We start from the raw sequence: 18,359 nt of genomic DNA, 5'->3' as shown, positions 1-18,359 counted from the left end.
ACCTATGAAAGGCTAAGAAATCCAGCTCAGAAAAGTCGAAAATAGCAAACTACACATCCCAAATCATAGGTTTCAGACACCACACACCTATGAAAGACTAAGAAATCCAACTCAGAAAAGTCAAAAATAGCAAACTACAGATCCCAAATCATAAGTTTCACTCAACACACACCAACGAAAGGCTAAGAAACCTAGCTCATAAAAGCCTGAAATAGCAAACTACTCATCCCAAACTAATGGTTTCAGACAACATTCACCTAGGAAATACTAGGAAACCTTAGCTCAGAAAAGCCTGAAGTAGCAAACTACACATCCCAAATCATAGGTTTCAAACAACACACATCAACGAAAGAGGGGTGCTGGGGGAGAGCATTTGAGGGTGTGTGGGCCCTTTGTGGGTGGGTGTTCCTTGGGGAGCTGGGGGGGACCTTTGGGCCCCGGGGGTTGGGCTTGGGGGGGCCGGGGATGGCATTTGGGGGTCTGGGTGGGCCTTTGGGTGTCTGGGGGCACTTGAGGACCGATTGGTCCTTTGGGAGCCTGGTGGACCTTTGGGGCCCGGGGGGGGGCCTTTGGGGGGCCGGGGGGGCCAGTTGGGGGCCTGGGGGACATTTGGGGACCGGTGGAGGACCTTTGGGACCCTGTTGGTCTTTTGGGAACTCGATGGGCCTTTGGGGGGCCCGGGATGGCCGTTGAGGGTCTGGGGTGGGCCTTTGGGGGAGCCGGTGGCCCTTTGGGAGCTTGGGGGACCTTTGAGTGTCCGGGGGGGCAGTTGGGGGCCTGGGGGACATTTGGGGACCGGTGGAGGGCCTTTGGGAGCTTGGGGGGCCTTTGAGGACCGGGGGCTTCCTTCGGGGTTGGGGTAGGAGGATTGGAACCCTTTGGGGTTGGGTTAGAGGACCTCACAACACTGTTCAAATGAAACTTGTGTATTATAACGACCACAGAGTTTCACCATTAAATTCTCTTCTAAAATCTCTTCAAAAATCTTCTTTTAAAATGTCTCTATCTGTTTCGCCGAAATAGTTCCATAACCTGTCTAAGACGGTTTCGCCCAAATTATCCCTAAACGCAAATTCAGCGTGTTCCTTTGTTATTGGCATCTCTGTGCTAACGCATTTCAAATTAATAGGAAACCTTTTCGCGCGCTAAAACAATTCATCGCTAAGATGTTTCTTGCCTAATTGTTTCCATGGCCTTTGGTTATTAATATACTTTGGAGTTCGACCAGTAGAACTGTTCCCGAGGCAAAGACATTAATGACTTGGATCTATTCCTGGAGCAGTACCTGTCAGACATTACTAAACTTTGCCCGGAAACAATTTGATTAATGACTGACAGCAAAGTGAGAAAAATACTGTTTTTCCATTCTCACTGACAAAAACCATGAAACATACATAAATTGCTGTTGACATCCATGAAAGTGAGAAAGTTCCGGTTTTTTCATTCTCACTGACAAAAACCATAAAACCATCCATAAATGTGACAAAATTCCTGTTTTTCAAATTCTCACTGACAAAAACCATAAAACATCCGGTTTTTTCAAATTCTCACTGACAAAGTCCATAAAAACATACAAAAATGTGATAAAATTCCTGTTTTTCAAATTCTCACTGACAAAATCCATAAAAAACATCAAATAAATCGACCGACACACATATTCATCCATGAATTATGTAAAAAAGTTATAGGTGGCAGCAGGGGTGAATCGTGGGGTCAATAGGGTCACTTCTACTTACTTGACCAGCCCTATCACTGTTGCTTCCCATTTTCTAACCTAGGCTCGCTGACTTATCTTCCTATTCTTCCAAACTTTTTACAATTGTGAAACCTAACAGCCTTGACCTTGGCTATTCTACTTTAACCGCACTGATCGTCTGGTAAAACTTTACCTACAGCATTTCCAAGCTTAAAAAACATTATTACAGTAAATAAATTGCTTCCTATAAAAACCAAGCTAATGCCTCTATAATTACCATACTCATTCCGATCATCTAAATTACAAAACGGTTTAATTGATATTTCCCTAAAATCACTAGACGCATCCCTTTTTTCCAAAAATAATTTTGGAAAAAAAACATATTTAAAATAAACTTATTTCCCCCACTATCAGCACTTTGAGCCATATTAATTTGTAATCCTTTTAATACTGTCAATAATTCATTCTCCCCAAATAAATCTTCCTTCATTTCTAAAGTGTCATAACTTTTTCATTCGTTTCTGTATCTTTTCCTGAACTTCATCACCGTTGAGCACATTTTCAAAAGGTTCTGTCGATCTATTTTCCCCCTTTGTTTATCACTAATTGTTAAATAGTCCCGAACGTTTAACTGCTGAGTTTTTTTTCTTAGGAATAATTAATGCAAGGCCGTACCCAGGATTTTTTTTTCAGATGGGGTTCTACCCAAAAAAGAATTGTTTTATTTTTTTGTGGGGGGGCGGGGGTTACACAAAAAGACCTAAAAAAACACATACAAAGTTTGTTTATGCCCATTTTTGTTATGTTTTTACGAGTCAGAAAAACATTTCGGGGGGGGGGGGTCAAACCCCTTAACCCCCCTGGATACGGCCTTGAAATAATGTCATATATTAAGCAATCAGTTTACTTACGCTAGATCTTTTCAGTCATTTTGTTTATTAAAGTGTTTTTTGTTGTTTTTTTGTTGTTGATGATGTTTTGAAAAGTTAAACCACACTGTTCAAAATGCACAAAATTTTCAATAAAACACGAATGATGCAATACCTTTAGAAAATTTACGAAAGGGGGTCTAGTTACTTATTTTGATTTCGAATTTTATTTGTTCTTTAGTTGTAATTTCTGGTCGTTCTAATTTTTATAGATTTTATTTCTGCTCGTCTCAACTTTCAATATGACACTTTAATTCTCTTTATTTTTTTCCACATATTGACCAATGGTCCACGTAACGCAGGTACTGATCTAGTGATGTTCTGCCTTCGGCCGGAACTGCAACGCGTGGTTAGAGGCAAATCATCCGATGCTTCCGTTTTCCCTCAGATTTCTCCAGGTCTTCCCCTTCCCTGCTGGAGCGTGTGATTGAAAATTAGTTACATACTCGAGCCAGGGGCGTAACGAAGATTTCATTTTAGGCTGAAGGCAGCTATTGAAAAAGTTTTCTTAGATTCAATATATTTTGGAGAAGTAGAAGTTTTTCTATTTTTTTTTACATTTGGATGGCTGGATATAATCTGCCTAGCATTTAGAGTGACCATTAGAGGAGCATTTAGAATGTTTCTTTCTAGAGGGGAGGCTCCTGAAAATAAAACTCCAGTGAAAAGAAGGATAGATGAGCTTATTCATGCGCATTTGCTTTAATCAATAAGATTTTCAGGCCGAATGTTTTAAGGAAATCTGGAAAGAAAACTTGTAGTTACATTTTAACTACTTCTGTTGTTCTCATAAATGCTTTAAGAAAAGCATTAAAGAACATTAGCATATAGAGTTGCCCCCTAGGGGGCTTACATATAGTAAAATTTTTGTTCCCTGAAGTTTTAATATCTCATATTTGAAAGTTTGTTTTCTTATGTAACTTCAGAAATAGTCGACACATTAATCACCTTGCTACTCTAAAAGTCTTTTCAGTAATCAAATAAACGCTGTTGATTTTACAGACCACTATACACGATTTCTGATTAGTATCCTAATATTCACTTTTAATTTTATAGTTTCGTAAAAAATAAATAAATAAGTAAATAATAAAAATCAATGGATTCATCCCCTTGAATATCATATCAGAAACGAAAGTAAATACTTTTGATGCTGCTGGTGACTACATACGATTTCTGATTAGCATCTTGATATTTAGCTTGAATTTTACAACTTGATTAGTAAAAAGAATAAATGAATTCACTGCCTTACTGGCCCAAACTGGAAATGGCCCAACCCATAATCATTTTCCCCACAGCTCAAGCAACTACACCCGGCCTCCGGACCTTCCCTCTTTTTCCTTGCAGCCTTAGTATAAATTGGAAGACAATTTGCTCGAATCTGAATCCAAATCCTTAGATAATTAATGGACAATCCCAGCTTGAAATAAAACTCCTGACCAAAACTCTCTTTTACTTTTCTATACAAAGTAAGACTCGGAGATTTGTGATATTTAGCTTGAGTTTTACAACTTGATTAGTAAAAAGAATAAATGAATTCACTGTCTTACTACTTTAAAATTCATGTCAGAAATCTGATAAATCCTTTTGATTATACTGGCCACTTCACAAGTTTTTTTATTACTTATAAAGCATTACCCAATTTCGTTTGAAGAATTAATATATACCGTTACTTTTTCATTTTCATAGACGGGCTTTTCATGCTCTACTGACGACAGCAACGCTTGACACTATGTCGAGATTTATTGTTATTAATGAAACCTGTGTAATAAAGTAGATAATTTCGAAGACCACACTGCCTTTCCATGACGATAAAATAAAAGTTCAAAATAGGGATAAAATCCTTTTTAATAGACAATGTATAAATATTCACAAAATATATTTCCGAAAGTTTTTGCAGTAGTAAAAAGTTTACTACTTTACTACTGATGACGGTCACCGTATTTGTGACCAAAGTGTCTGATATTTTTTGTGAATTTCTATACACTGTCTATTAAAAAGGATTTTATCCCTATTTTGAACTTTTATTTTATTGTGTAATAAAGAAAAAGGTTCCCGATTAAGGATTGCTTTTTAAATGAAGCAATCTCGCTTATGGGTTACTTTAAAAAAAAAATCCTTTTTAAAAACCAGCCCCTGTTCTAAGACTGTTTTGATATCTGGTCTGTACCCCTTAGGGCATCTTATCGACATTTTGAGATACGTATTTTGTACTTTCTCTGTGGATGCATAATTTTGCGTGTGGGAGAATTTTCCATGGGGGGTGAATTATCCGGGGGGAAATTTTAGTGGGGGAGGAAATTTTGCGGGGGTATTTTCCGCAGGGGGAATTTCACGAAGGGGGATAAAAGGCCGAGTCCCGCTTTTAAATTATTAATTAAAAAAAAAATTCCACAAAATATGAAACCCAAAACGAACAGAAAAATGAAACCCAAAACAAACAGAAATTACAATAAATAACCTAGTCAAACTCAAAACGAGCAGAAATTAACAGAAGTTGGGCGCAAAACCCCTATGCCTTCCCAAGGCCAGAACAAAATTTGCACTTTACTGAAAAAAATTATAAATGTTTTTACTTTTATAACTTTAATAAATCAAACAATATTAACACTTTATTACTAAATATCAGTATATGTATATTAAACTGACAATGTACATTCATTTGTATTTTTTCAGTAAAGTGCAAATTTTGTTCTGGCCTTTGGAAGGCATAGGGATTAGCTATCTCAAATTTTTTTTTGGATGTGTTTGGGGGAATGATGGGCGTGGGGGGGGGGTTATTTGCCATCCAATCACTTTCGACTATTAAAAAGAGCACTAACCCTTTGAATTTACAATCGAATGAGCCTATTTTGAAGTTTCTACTACAACGCCTTCTATAAAAACCGTATGTGCCCCCGGGGCATAACTTAAAACCCTTGCCCTGAGGGCTGTGGGGGAGTGTCCTCCTCAAAAATATATATTCTATCTGGAAAACAACTACGCTGAACAAAGTAGCTATCAGAAAATTTTTATTGGATGTGTTTGGAGAAATTATGGGCGTGGCGGGGGGGGGCTAGTTGCCCTCCAATCACTTTCGACTATTGAAAGGGCACTATCCCTTTGAATTTCCAATGCAAGGAGCCTTTTCTAAAGTTTTTACGACAACGCCTTCTATAAAAACGTTATATGCCCCCAGGGCATGACTAAAAACCCTTGCCCCGAGAGTTGTGGGGGAGTGTCCTCATCAAAAACATATCTTCCAACTGGAAATCAGCTACGCTGAACAAAATGGCTGTCTAAAAATTTTGATTGGACGTGTTTGGAGAAAAGGTGGGCGTGAGAGGGGGGTTAGTTGCCCTCAAATCACTTTCGACTATTAAAAAGGGTACTAGCCCTTTGAATTTCCAATCGAATGATCCTGTTTTTAAGTCTCTATGACAACGCCTTCTATAAAAAATTTATATGCCCCCAGGGCATGACTAAAAACCCTTGCCCCGAGAGTTGTGGGGGAGTGTCCTCATCAAAAACATATCTTCCAACTGGAAATCAGCTACGCTGAACAAAATGGCTATCTAAAAATTTTGATTGGATGTGTTTGGAGAAATGATGGGCGTGAAGGGGGGGGGGGCTATTTGCCCTCCGATCACTTTCGACTATTGAAAGGGCACTATCCCTTTGAATTTCCAATGCAATGAGCCTTTTCCAAAGTTTCTACGACAACGCCTTCTATAAAAAATTTATATGCCCCCAGGGCATAACTTAAAACCCTTGCCCTGAGGGTTGTGGGGGATTGTCCTCCTCAGAAACATATCTTCCATCTGGAAATCAGCTACGCTGAACAAAACGGTTATCTCAAAATTTTGATTGGATGTGTTTGGGAGAATGATAGGCTTGGGGGGGGATAGTTGCCCTCCAATCACCTTCGACTATTAAAAAGTGTACTAGCCCTTCGAATTTACAATCGAATGAGCCTGTTTTGAAGTTTCTACGACAACGCCTTCTATTAAAACCTTAAATGTCCCCCAGGAAATAACTTAAAACCCTTGCCCTGAGGGTTGTGGGGGCGTGTCCTCCTCAAAAATGTATTTTCTATCTGGAAATCAACTAAGGTGAACAAAATTGCTATCTCAAAAATTTGATTGGATGTGTTTGGGGGAATGATGGGCGAGAGGGGGGGGGCTAGTTGCCCTCAAATCACTTTCGACTATTAAGAAGGGCACTAGACCTTTGAATTTCCAATCGAAGGAGCCCTTTTTCAAGTTTCTATGACAAAGATTTCAATAAAAATTTATATGCCCCCAGGGCATAACTTATAACCCTTTCTCTGAAGACTGTGGGTGGAGTGTCCTGCTCAAAGGTATAATTTCCTGAACTTTAACTGCGTGGAACAAAATGGCTATCTCAAAATTTTTATTGGATGTGTTTGGGAAATTGTGGGCGTGGAAGGGTTTGTTAGTTGCCTTCCAATTACTTTCGACTATTAAAAAGGGCACAAGCCATTTCAATTTTTAATTGAATGAGCCCATTTTGAAGTTTCTACGACAATGTGTTGTGTAAAAATCTTATATGCCCCCAGGGCATAACTTACAGCCCTTGTCCTGAGGGCTGTGAGGGGGTTGTCATCCTCAAAGACCTAACTTCCAGAACTTAAAACTACGTTGAACAAAATGGCTATAACATTATTTTGATTGGATGTGTTTGGGGAAAAGGTGGGCGTGAGAGGGGGGCCAGTTGACCTCCAATCACTTCCGACTATTAAAAGGGCACAAGCCCTTTCAATTTCCAATCAAATGAGCCCTTTTTGAAGTTTCTAAGACAACGCTTTCTATAAAAACCTTATTTGCCCCGAGGCATAACTTACAACCCTTGACCTGAGGCATGTGAGGGGGTTGTCATCGTTAAAGACATAATTTCTGGACCTTTCATCTATGTTGAAAAAATGGCTATCTCAAAATTTTGATTGGATGTGTTTGGGGAACTGGTGGGCGTGAGAGGGGGGTTACTTGCCATCCAATCAATTTTGACTATTAAAAAGAGCACTAGGCGTTTCAATTTCCAATCGAATGATTCATTTTTGAAAAGGTAGGAGCATAAAAGGTAAACCTTATATGCCCCCAGGGGATAACTTACAACTCTTGCCCCGATGGTTGTGGGGAAGTTTCCTCCTCAAAAACATATTTTCTATCTGGAAATCAACTACGCTGAACAAAATGGCTATCTCAAAATTTTGGTTGGATTTTTTGGGGGAATGATGGGCGTGGGGGGGGGGGGCTAGTTGCCCTCCAATCAATTTCGACTATTAAAAACGGTACTAGCCCTTTGAATTTCTAATTGAATGAGCCTTTCTTGAAGTTTCTACGACAACGCCTTCTATAAAAACCTTATATGCCTCCAGAGCATAACTTAAAACCCTTGCCCCGAGGGTTGTAGGGGAGTATCCTAGTCAAAAACACATTTTCTATCTGGAAATCAACTACGCTAAACAAAATATCTATCTCAAAATTTTGATTGGATATGTTTGGGGGAATAATGGGCGTAGAAGGGGGCTAGTTGCCCTCTAATCACTTTCGACTATTAAAAAGGGAACTAGCCCTTTGAATTTCTAATCGAATGAGTCTTTTTTGAAGTTTCTACGACAACGCCTTATATAAAAACCTTATATGTCCCCAGGGCATTAAAACCCTTGTCCCGAGGGTTGTGGGGGAGTGTCCTCCTCAAAAAGATATTTTCTATTTAGAAATCAACTACTCTGAACAAAATGGGTATCTCGAAATTTTGATTGGATGTGTTTGGGGGAATGATGGGCGTGGGGGGGGGGGGGGTAGTTGCCCACCAATCACTTTCGACGATTAAAAACGGTACTAGCCCTTAGAATTTCCAATCGAATGAGCCTTTTTTGAAGTTTCTACGACAACGCCTTCTATAACAACCTTGTATGCCCCCAGGGCATAAATTAAAACCCTTGCCCAGATGGTTGTGGGGGAGTGTCCTCCTAAAAAACATATTTTCTATCTGGAAATCAACTACGCTGAATAAAATGGCTATCTCAAAATTTTTATTGGATATGTTTGGGGAAATGATGTTCGGGGGGGGGGGCTTGTTGCCCTCCAACCACTTTCGACTATTAAAAAGGGCCCTAGCCACTCCAACTTCCAACCGAATGAGCCCTTTTCGAAGTTTCTACGACAACTCCTTCGATACGAAGTGCCTGTCGGAGAAAAAAAAACACATTGTGGCCAGATCGTTTCCTCACTTAGACAGCGCTATCGCGCTTCCTATGATCGGTTGAAGAATCTGACCAATGCTGCTTCGCTAAAGGGAAAATATGTTGGCCAATAAATCCGACTTTCAGGTACTCAGTATGTTACTGAACCTGTCAATCATACCCAATCCAGATATGTTTTGTTAGTCATTCTTAGCCATTCATAATAGACCTATGGCTTTTTTCCTATTATTAATTTATAAAAATGCTGTTAAGAAAAGTGAAGAGCCATACTAAATCTAAGACGAGCATCTTTAGTGTCTTATACTAGTTCAAATTCAAAATGAAAACAAAATATTATCAATGAGGATGAAACCCAAAACAAACAGATGCTGCTATAGATGAGAGTAGAGATGACCCTAAAGATCGTGACGGGAGTCCATATATGGGCATAGAACCACGTGGTCCTGTCGGCATTTTTAATGCTGACGGGAGTCCAAATAAGGGCAGAGCCTCCCTAGGGAGAATGATTGCGTAATGGGGTCAATGACCTCTTTTTCCAAGGTCGATTTATTTGATGTTTCTATGTGTAATAACTCCGGGGCGAAGGTTGCACATGCGCATTGAATTCTAACGGGGAAAACGTTATTGATCTAGGACTCGAGGGGGAAGTGAATTTCCGAGAACTTGATTGCGTAATCGATCGTGAATGTCATGGTGTCCAGAAATAGTATTTGTTGTTGTTGCTCTCGAGCCAAATGTTAAAAGTTTCCCGGAAACAGTTAGATCACGTGTTTCCTTCTCAGCCAATCAGCGAGTCGGATACATCCTCCTTCTCAGCCAATCAGAGGCCTGCTTACATATGATTTCCCCGTTACATAACAATTCGCCCTTGAGATTTTGTATATAACGGACATGCAATGTGATTAAATTATCAGAAAGTATTGTGACACAATGGATAGAACACATGAATTTATTGATGAACTTGAAGCCTTGGCAACTTCAATTTACCATGTAAGTTCTGTTTTCATTATTTTTATTTTCAAAATAAAATTGTTTTCCGTGGTAACCCTCTACTATATTCGGGTAAGCCCCCCCCCACAGACAATACAAACATCACTTTACTCACTAGGACAACATAAAATATATTCTTTTACCCTCAAAACCTAACCCCATCCCCCTTTGTTTTACAACCAAAATTCTCGCAAAAAGAAATAATTATCCCTCCTTCTATATTTCCAGCTAAAGTGTCTACTGAATTCCGTCACTGTTGTTATTAACCCGCTCTGTTTTGACACAGGACTCCAATGTGAGGCCTATAATTAGCTATCACCCTTTCCGGCTTACAAACACGGTCAATGGAACTATTCTTCCGTCAAATTAAAACGATTTTAGGCAATAATTAAGCTAGGCCTATGCAACCTGTATAGAAGTAGAGAAAAAAGTTATTTTCGAATTAGGGTCTAACAATATCCCCCTCCCTCCCCCATTGTCTTACAACCAAAAAATTCTCGCAAAAAGAAATACCATTTTGATAATTTCCTTCCCTCTATATTTCCAGGTAATTCCCCCCCCCCCCGCCTCCCACTCTAATACAAACTCCACTATGCTATCTTTATAGTCGTTAAAAGACTATAAAATATGCTCTGTTTAACCATCTAAACCCCCCACTCCTTACGACTTTAATTCTTGCAATAGAAATAATACTCTTTTTATCGATATAATTCTTGCTTTCTCTATTTCTATCTAAAGTGACAACCCTTAGCTATTAATAAACCGTTTCTATTTAAGCCGCCGCTCGCTTGACTTAAACATTTCCGCTATGATTTAAACAGGTGATAATTACTGTCACCCTTTTAAAAGTACATCCGGTCTCATAATCCTTACGTTAGAAGCTTAACCAAAAGGTCTCACAAAATAAAGGATAATTTTGATCAAATTAACATCATAGCTTCTTCGTCGCAAATTTGACTTTTGCTTTACTGACCAGGGCCCGTGATTTTTAATAAAAAGAATAAATAACTGTATTATGCTTAAATTGAATATCATTTGATTCCTGAGTTTAGTATATTTCTCTTAAATTTTAACTTGTGCTATACATAACAGGGGGGGGGCGGGGCTTCTTTGAGACAAATGTTTTCTAGACAAAATTATGGCTAGGTTAGATTAGGGGAGTACTAATTTTTATTCTGTGAAAAAGGGGCAAATTATTTTGAAACTAATTTTTTCTCTTCTTTTTAAGGCAAATTATGAAGAATGCGTGCCCCCTCCTTCCAAGAAAGCCAGAGATGACGAGGCAGCCCCATTAGTGCCAGCCCCAATGCAGCCTGGGTTTAAGTTAAAGAGAGAGTGGGCGGCTTCTTATAATATGGTGAACCCTGCCGAAGCTATGCAAGATCGTGAAATAGCCGGCCCAGTCGCGCAAGAACATAGCGACGTCACCCCGTCCACCCTCCAACACGCACTACCCGGGCTATCTGGCACCCAAGTGCAGCCGGGATATAAAAATGTAAGCATTTTTTCCTACCTTTCTATTTCTTCCAATTTTTAGTCCTTTTCAATCCCAATATAAACTTATCTCTGTGAGATATTAACCCCATATTACATATCTAAATATAATTTTTTGCATAGAAACCACTCTTTTCTAATCTTTGCTATCGCTTCGATATCTCATAAGCGAATATTTTTAGGTAATTTCTATTAATAATCTCCGCCTTTGAAACTCAAAATACTATTTTTTCTAATCTTTGATATTTTCTATGCATTCCCCCCTATCTCGTCGCCGCTATCTCATAAGCGAATATTTTTCATGGGTATTTTCAATTAATTCTCACCATTTGAAACTCAAAATTCCCTATTTTTCACAAGTGAATATCACAAAGTTTCAAGAGAAGGAACTGAGAGAGAGATTATTCACATTTATCTATTTGTCACATATGGATCCCGTAATTTGCGCAAGGGTATTTTAAAATAGCCTTCAATCTTACAACCCTTGCCAATATTTTAGTGATGTGGAAACATTGTTGACGATATACTGAGTTAACGGTTTACAGCATTTAAGTGTACTGTTTTCTCGTCTGAAGTTCAGGCTTTTCATTTCAACCACTCGCGCGGTGGTCTACAATAAGGGTCGCGGAGCCCGGAATGCGCCGGTGGGTCCGGGGAGTGCTGTGGGGGCAAGGTTAGGGAAGAGCCGGGGGATGCGCCACGGGTAAGGGAAGTGCCACAGGGATGCGCCACGAGTCAGGGGAGCGCCGGGGGAAGCGCCGTGGGTCAGGGATGCGCCACGGGCCAGAGAAGCATCGCGGGAAGCGATGCGGGCCCCGAGAAGCGCCACAGGGATGCGTCGCGAGAAGCGATGCGGGAAAGTGCCGCGAAAAAATTTTTTTTTAACACTTTTAAAATAAACGATCAAATTTTTGCCTTCTATGTCATATCTTAAGTTGGAACTTTCAGTTGAATTAACCAAATGTTATTAAGCAATAATAATCCAAATTTTAACTGTAGGGATGATTTGAACACTTTGAAAATAAGTTATTTTTCATTTACAGGTTGTCCTGGTTCCATACTTGCCATCTTTCCCCTGCTCGTCAGTTGGAGAAGGAGAGGAGGCACACGTGTAGCCCCCCAACAATTCAACATGGGACGATAGTATTGAAGTACCTTTTAATATTGACGAGTTTTTAGTTGATTTTTTAAATAATTTAGATAGTACCACAGTTGAACAGGGGGACTTGAGACAAAACACATTGCAATTTTTAGACGATTTTACCCGGGAATTAACCGGCAACCCTCCAGCCGCCGATACCATATCGACTCCACTTCGAACAACTGAAGTGGAGCATTCGCCAGTTATTGTTGACCAACTTGGGGGAGGGGGTAATATACCAGCGGGGGAGGAGGATACAACTCTCCCAGACTTTCAGTTGTCCAACAGAATTTTAAATCATATAGTTGTTTTCACTGCAACGTTTGGTGACCCTTTTAATTCGCTTTTGTGTGGTAATTTTGTTTATGACCCTGTAGAAATTGTACACAACTATGTAGATAAAATTCGTGCACTTCTGGAGAATCAAATTCAGTTGTGGGGGAGGGATTCAATTAAGGTCTCCATTGTTTTAAAGGTTTTTTATTTGAATGAGGGAAAAAGTGAGGTTTACTATCATTTTGTACATTCCGAGATGCGTTTGGTTTATTCAAATTTAGAAAATTTTGAGGGAGCTTTCATCGATTGGGTCTATCAAATTATAGCACATCTTGAGAACTTTAATGAAAACGGTATTGGGTCTCTAGTTTTTTTTGTTGAAAATTTAAGTGTAAATATATGTAAATTGAATAAAGATTTTATTTTAAGAGGGGGGCATAAGGATAAGGGCATAGTTTTAAATTATAATCCAGATCTAGTAGGTTGTCAAGGTGTCCAATGGATCTGTTTTGAAACAGGTCAAAAATGTTTCAGATATGCTTTCCTCATCTCAGCATACAAGCCTCTAGCTCGGAACGCTACCAAGACGAATTTAGACAATTGGGCTGTGCATGGGAAGGAAGGGTCGAGTTTTCCCGTTGTAGATTTTTCTTGCTTAGAGAGGAAACACCCAGTAACGTTTCGATCTATTGATATTTTTGAAAGGGGTAATGCCCACTTAAATATCGGCGTTACTATGGTACAGTATGAAACAGAATTTGAAGATGGGGTTCGTTTAAAAAATAAGGGGGTGGTCTTCCCTGCAAGGGGTCCCTCAGTTGATTTGGTTAAACACTGGGCTTGGTTGCTTTACAGACCACCTAGTCAACCGAACACAATCGATCATTTTAACCCTATCACTGACATTAGTAGAGTTCTGGGGGAGGGTAAGAATAGGGGGACCCGTTTCTACTGTCCAACATGCCTCTCTAGATTTTGGAGTGAACTAAAGTTACAAAATCACGTGAAGCATTGTAGACGCCACGGCTACCAGACAGTGGAAACGGTTTCAGGGGGTAGGGCCATTCTATGTTTCAAAAATTTTCAGAACACACTCCTCCAATGTAACAAAATATCTTTGGACTGTGAGGCTAAGCCGGTGGAAGTGAATGACCCCAAATATCCAAACCGAGTCGAAGAATACTTGGCTATTGCAGTGTCCTACACTCAGGCGCTCAGCGATAATTCTAACACCAGGCGGTTGTTAGAAATAGTTGAAACATTGGATGAGCGGGAGTGCATGGACAAGGCAGTGACTAAACTGATTGGCACGGCTAATGGTGCTATTTCTCGTTTGAGAAATACCCATTATCCAATGGTGTGGTCTGCAGAGGATCGTCTCGCGATTAAAAATCAAGAAATATGTTGGGTTTGTACGGGGGAGTTTGCAGAGGAGGGGGATAAGGGGACTAAAGGGAAACGTGGGGGGAGGGGAAAGTCAGAGATCATGACCATTTGTGGCAGGAAATATCCTCGGGGGGTAGTAATTTTAGGGGGTTGCGCATCAATCGTGTAATTTAAATGTTAGCCAGCAGTTTTTTATCCCTGTTTTTATTCATAATTCCAATTATGACTTAAAATTTATTTTACCAGCACTGGCACGTATGCATAGGGAGGGAGGGGCAGTAGATTGTCCATGGGTAAATAGTTCATTTACCTATAACATAATTCCCAAATCAGCTGAGAAGTTATTGCTTCTTGAACTGAAATGGCAGGCAGTGGATAATGGGCATATGTGTTGGAATAAAATCAGGTTTTTAGATTCTTTTAGTTTTTTCCCAAGGCATTGAGTCAATTGATTCAAGTGCAAAAAAGCGACAATTTTGATAGCTTTCCCTTGCTTAAACAGCACTTTCCAGACAGTGAAATGTATGATCTGTTGACCTGCAAAGGTATATACGCATACGACTATTACTGTTCTGGTGCACGCTTAAGTGAGGTGAAACTACTTCCAATTGAAGCTTTTACAATTCACTGACCAACAGTGAATGCACAGCCGAGGAGTATGAGTTTGCCAAGAAGGTGTGGTCCAAGGGGAATTGTAAAAATTGGTGGGATTATTGTAGACTGTACTTGACCAGTGACGTTCTAACTCTGTTGGATATAATCTGTAAGAACACAGACCAGATCTATTCAGAGTTCGGGTTAGATATAGGCTATTATTTTTCTACACCCCATTTAGTAATGGATTTAATTTTAAAAATTAGCAGGGAGGAAATAGGCCTAATCACCGACGTAGATCAACACCTTTTTGTAGAGCGTTCAATGAGGGGAGGGTATGTTTTTCATGGGGATCGCGTCTTATCAACCGATCCGAGCGGACAAAGTACCGGTGCAAAGTCAAATGCAGTGTTCTTGGACATGAACTCATTGTACCCCTCGGCAATGTCCCACTACTCTTTGCCGTGTGGGAACTATCAATGGCTTGAGAATTCTTGTGAGTTCCCTGACATTACCACCGTCGAGGACAACGGGCCTCAAGGATGGTTCTTTGAAATTGACGGTCACAACCCTCTGGCACTTCACAACTCAGTCAAAGATTTTGTCTTTCCCTGTATCAATCGGCCCGTGAGCAGGGACTCTCTGAGTCCCTAAAATCGATCATTGGTTAAGGATATGGGGATGTACTGGACTCCCTCTAAACAGAAACTGATTGCTGATTTGGACCCTAAGGAGAATATCGTTGTTCACCATGTGCTTTTGCACTGGATGGTGAGCAATGGTTTCAAAATCACCAAAATACACAGGGTCCTGCAGTTCAATCAGTGACCCTACTTGAAAACGTTTATCGACACCGGTGTCGATAAACGTTTCCAAATAGGGTCGCTGATTGAACTGCAGGACCCTGTGTATTTTAGTGATTTTGAAACCGTTGCTCACCATCCAGTGCAAAAGCACATGATGAACAACAATATTCTCCTTAGGGTCCAAATCAGCAATCAGTTTCTGTTTGGAGGGGGTCCAGTGTATCCCCATATCCTCGACCAATGATCGATTGCAGGGGCTCAGCGAGTCCCTGCTCACGGGCTGATTGATACAGGGAAAAACCAAATCTTTGACTGAGTTGTGAAGCGCCAGCGGAATGTGACCGTCAACTTCAAAGAACCATCTTTGAGGTCTGTTGTCCTCGACGGTGGTAATGTCAGGGAACTCACAAGGATTCTCAAGCCATTGATAGTTCCCACACGGCAAAGAGTAGTGGGACATTGCCGAGGGGTACAACGAGTTCATGTCCAAGAACACTGCGTTTGACTTTGCACCGGTGCTTTGTCCGCTCGGATCGGTTGATAAGACACGATCCCCATGAAAAATATACCCCCCCCTCATTGAACGCTCTACAAAAAGGTGTTGATCTACATCGGTGATTAGACCTATTTCCTCCATGCTAATTTTTAAAATTAAATCCATCACTAAATGGGGTGTAGAAAAACAATAGCCTATATCTAACCCGAACTCTGAATAGATCTGGTCTGTGTTCTTACAGACTATATCCAACAGAGTTAGAACGTCACTGGCCAAGTACAGCCTACAATAATCCCACCCATTTTTACAATCCCCCTTGGACCACACCTTCTTGGCAAACTCATACTCCTCGGCTGTGCATTCACTGTTGGTCAGTGAATTGTAAAAAGCCTCAATTGGAGGTAGTTTCTCCTCACTTAAGCGTGCGCCAGAACAGTAATAGTCGTATGCGTATATACTTTTGCAGGTCAACAGATCATACATTTCACTGTTTGGAAAGTGCTGTTTAAGCAAGGGAAAGGTTTCAAAATTGTCACTTTTTTGTACTTCAATCAATTGACTCAATGCCTTGGGGAAAAAACTAAAAGAATCTAAAAACCTGATTTTATTCCAGCACATATGCCCATTATCCACTGCCTGCCATTTCAGTTCAAGAAGCAATAACTTCTCAGCTGATTTGGGAATTATGTTGTAGGTAAATGAACTATTTACCCATGGACAATCTACTGCCCCTCCCTCCCTATGCATACGTGCCAGTGCCGGTAAAATAAATTTTAAGTCATAATTGGAATTATGAATAACAACAGTGATAAAAAACTGTGGTCTAACATTTAACGTACACGCTTGATGATAACCCCCTCTACACGGAATACCTCCCGATGATATGTCCTGACATACCGGATTATGGTCTTTGAATTGCCATATCCACCCCCGGGACCGGGGATCGCCCGTATCCCCCTCCTCTTTCCAATCCCCCTGAACTAACCCACCTATGTTTTGATTTTTAATAGAGAGAAGAGAATCTGAATACCGACCCATTTGAATCTGGGTAGTTATCAAACCAGAAATAGCACCATTAGCCGTGCCAATCAGTTTAGTCACTGCCTTGTCCATGCACTCCCGGTCAGCCAATGTCTCTACTATTTCTAACAACCGCATGGTGTTAGAACTGTCTCTTTGCGCCTGGGCGTAGGACACTGTAATAGCCTGATGCTCTTTGACTCGGTTTGGAAATTGGGGATCGTTCACCTCCACCAGCTTAGCTTCACAGTCCAAAGATATTTTTTTGCACTGGAGGATGGTGTTTTGGAAATTTTTTAAAACGTAGAATGGCCCTATCCCCTGAAACCGTTTCCACTGTCTGGTAGCCGTGGCGGCTGCAATGCTTCATATGATTTCGCAAGTTTAGTTCAGTCCAAAATCTAGAGAGGCCTGTTGGACAGTAGAAACGAGCCCCCTTATTCTTACCCTCCCCCAGAACTCTACTAATGTCAGTGATAGGGTTAAAATGATCGATTGTGTTCGGTTGACTAGGTGGCGTGTAAAACAACCAAACCCAGTGTTTAACCAAATCAACTGAGGGACCCCTTGCAGGGAAGACCACCCCTTTCTTTTTAAACGAACCCCATCTTCAAATTCAGTTTCATACTGTACCACAGTAACGCCGATATTTAAGTGGGCATTAGCCCTTTCAAAAATATCAATAGATCGAAGCGTTACTGGGTATTTCCCCTCTAAACAAGAAAAATCTACAATTGGAAAACTGGACCCTTCCTTCCCATGTACAGCCCAATTGTCTAAATTCTTCTTGGTAGCGTCCCGAGCTAGAGGCTCGAATGCTGATATGAGGAAAGCATATCTGAAACACTTTTGACCTGTTTCAAAACAGATCCGCTGGACACCTTGACAACCTACTAGATCTGGATTATAATTTAAAACTATGCCCTCATCCCTATGCCCCCCTCTTAAAATAAAATCTTTCTTAAATTTATATATATTTACACTTAAATTTTCAACAAAAAAAACTAGAGACCCACTACTTTTTTCATTAAAGTTCTCGAGATGTGCTATAATTTGATCCACCCAATCGATGAAAGCTCCCTCCAAATTTTCTAAATTTGAATAAACCAAACTCATCTCGGAATGTATAAAATGATAGTAAACCTCACTTTTTCCCTCATTCAAATAAAAAACCTTTAAAACAATGGAAACCTTAATTGAATCCCTCCCCCACAACTGAATTTGATTCTCCAGAAGTGCACGAATTTTGTCTAAATAGTTGTGCACAATCTCTACAGGGTCATAAACAAAATTACCTCACTAAAGTGAGTTAAATGGGTCACCAAA

This window comes from Artemia sp. Qi Xiang Cuo, chromosome 16 (genome assembly GCF_049724085.1).
Source record: "Artemia sp. Qi Xiang Cuo chromosome 16, ASM4972408v1, whole genome shotgun sequence".
NCBI lineage: Eukaryota > Metazoa > Arthropoda > Branchiopoda > Anostraca > Artemiidae > Artemia > Artemia sp. Qi Xiang Cuo.
The sequence above is the reverse complement of the archived record's forward strand: the minus strand, read 5'-3'. Positions refer to the sequence as shown.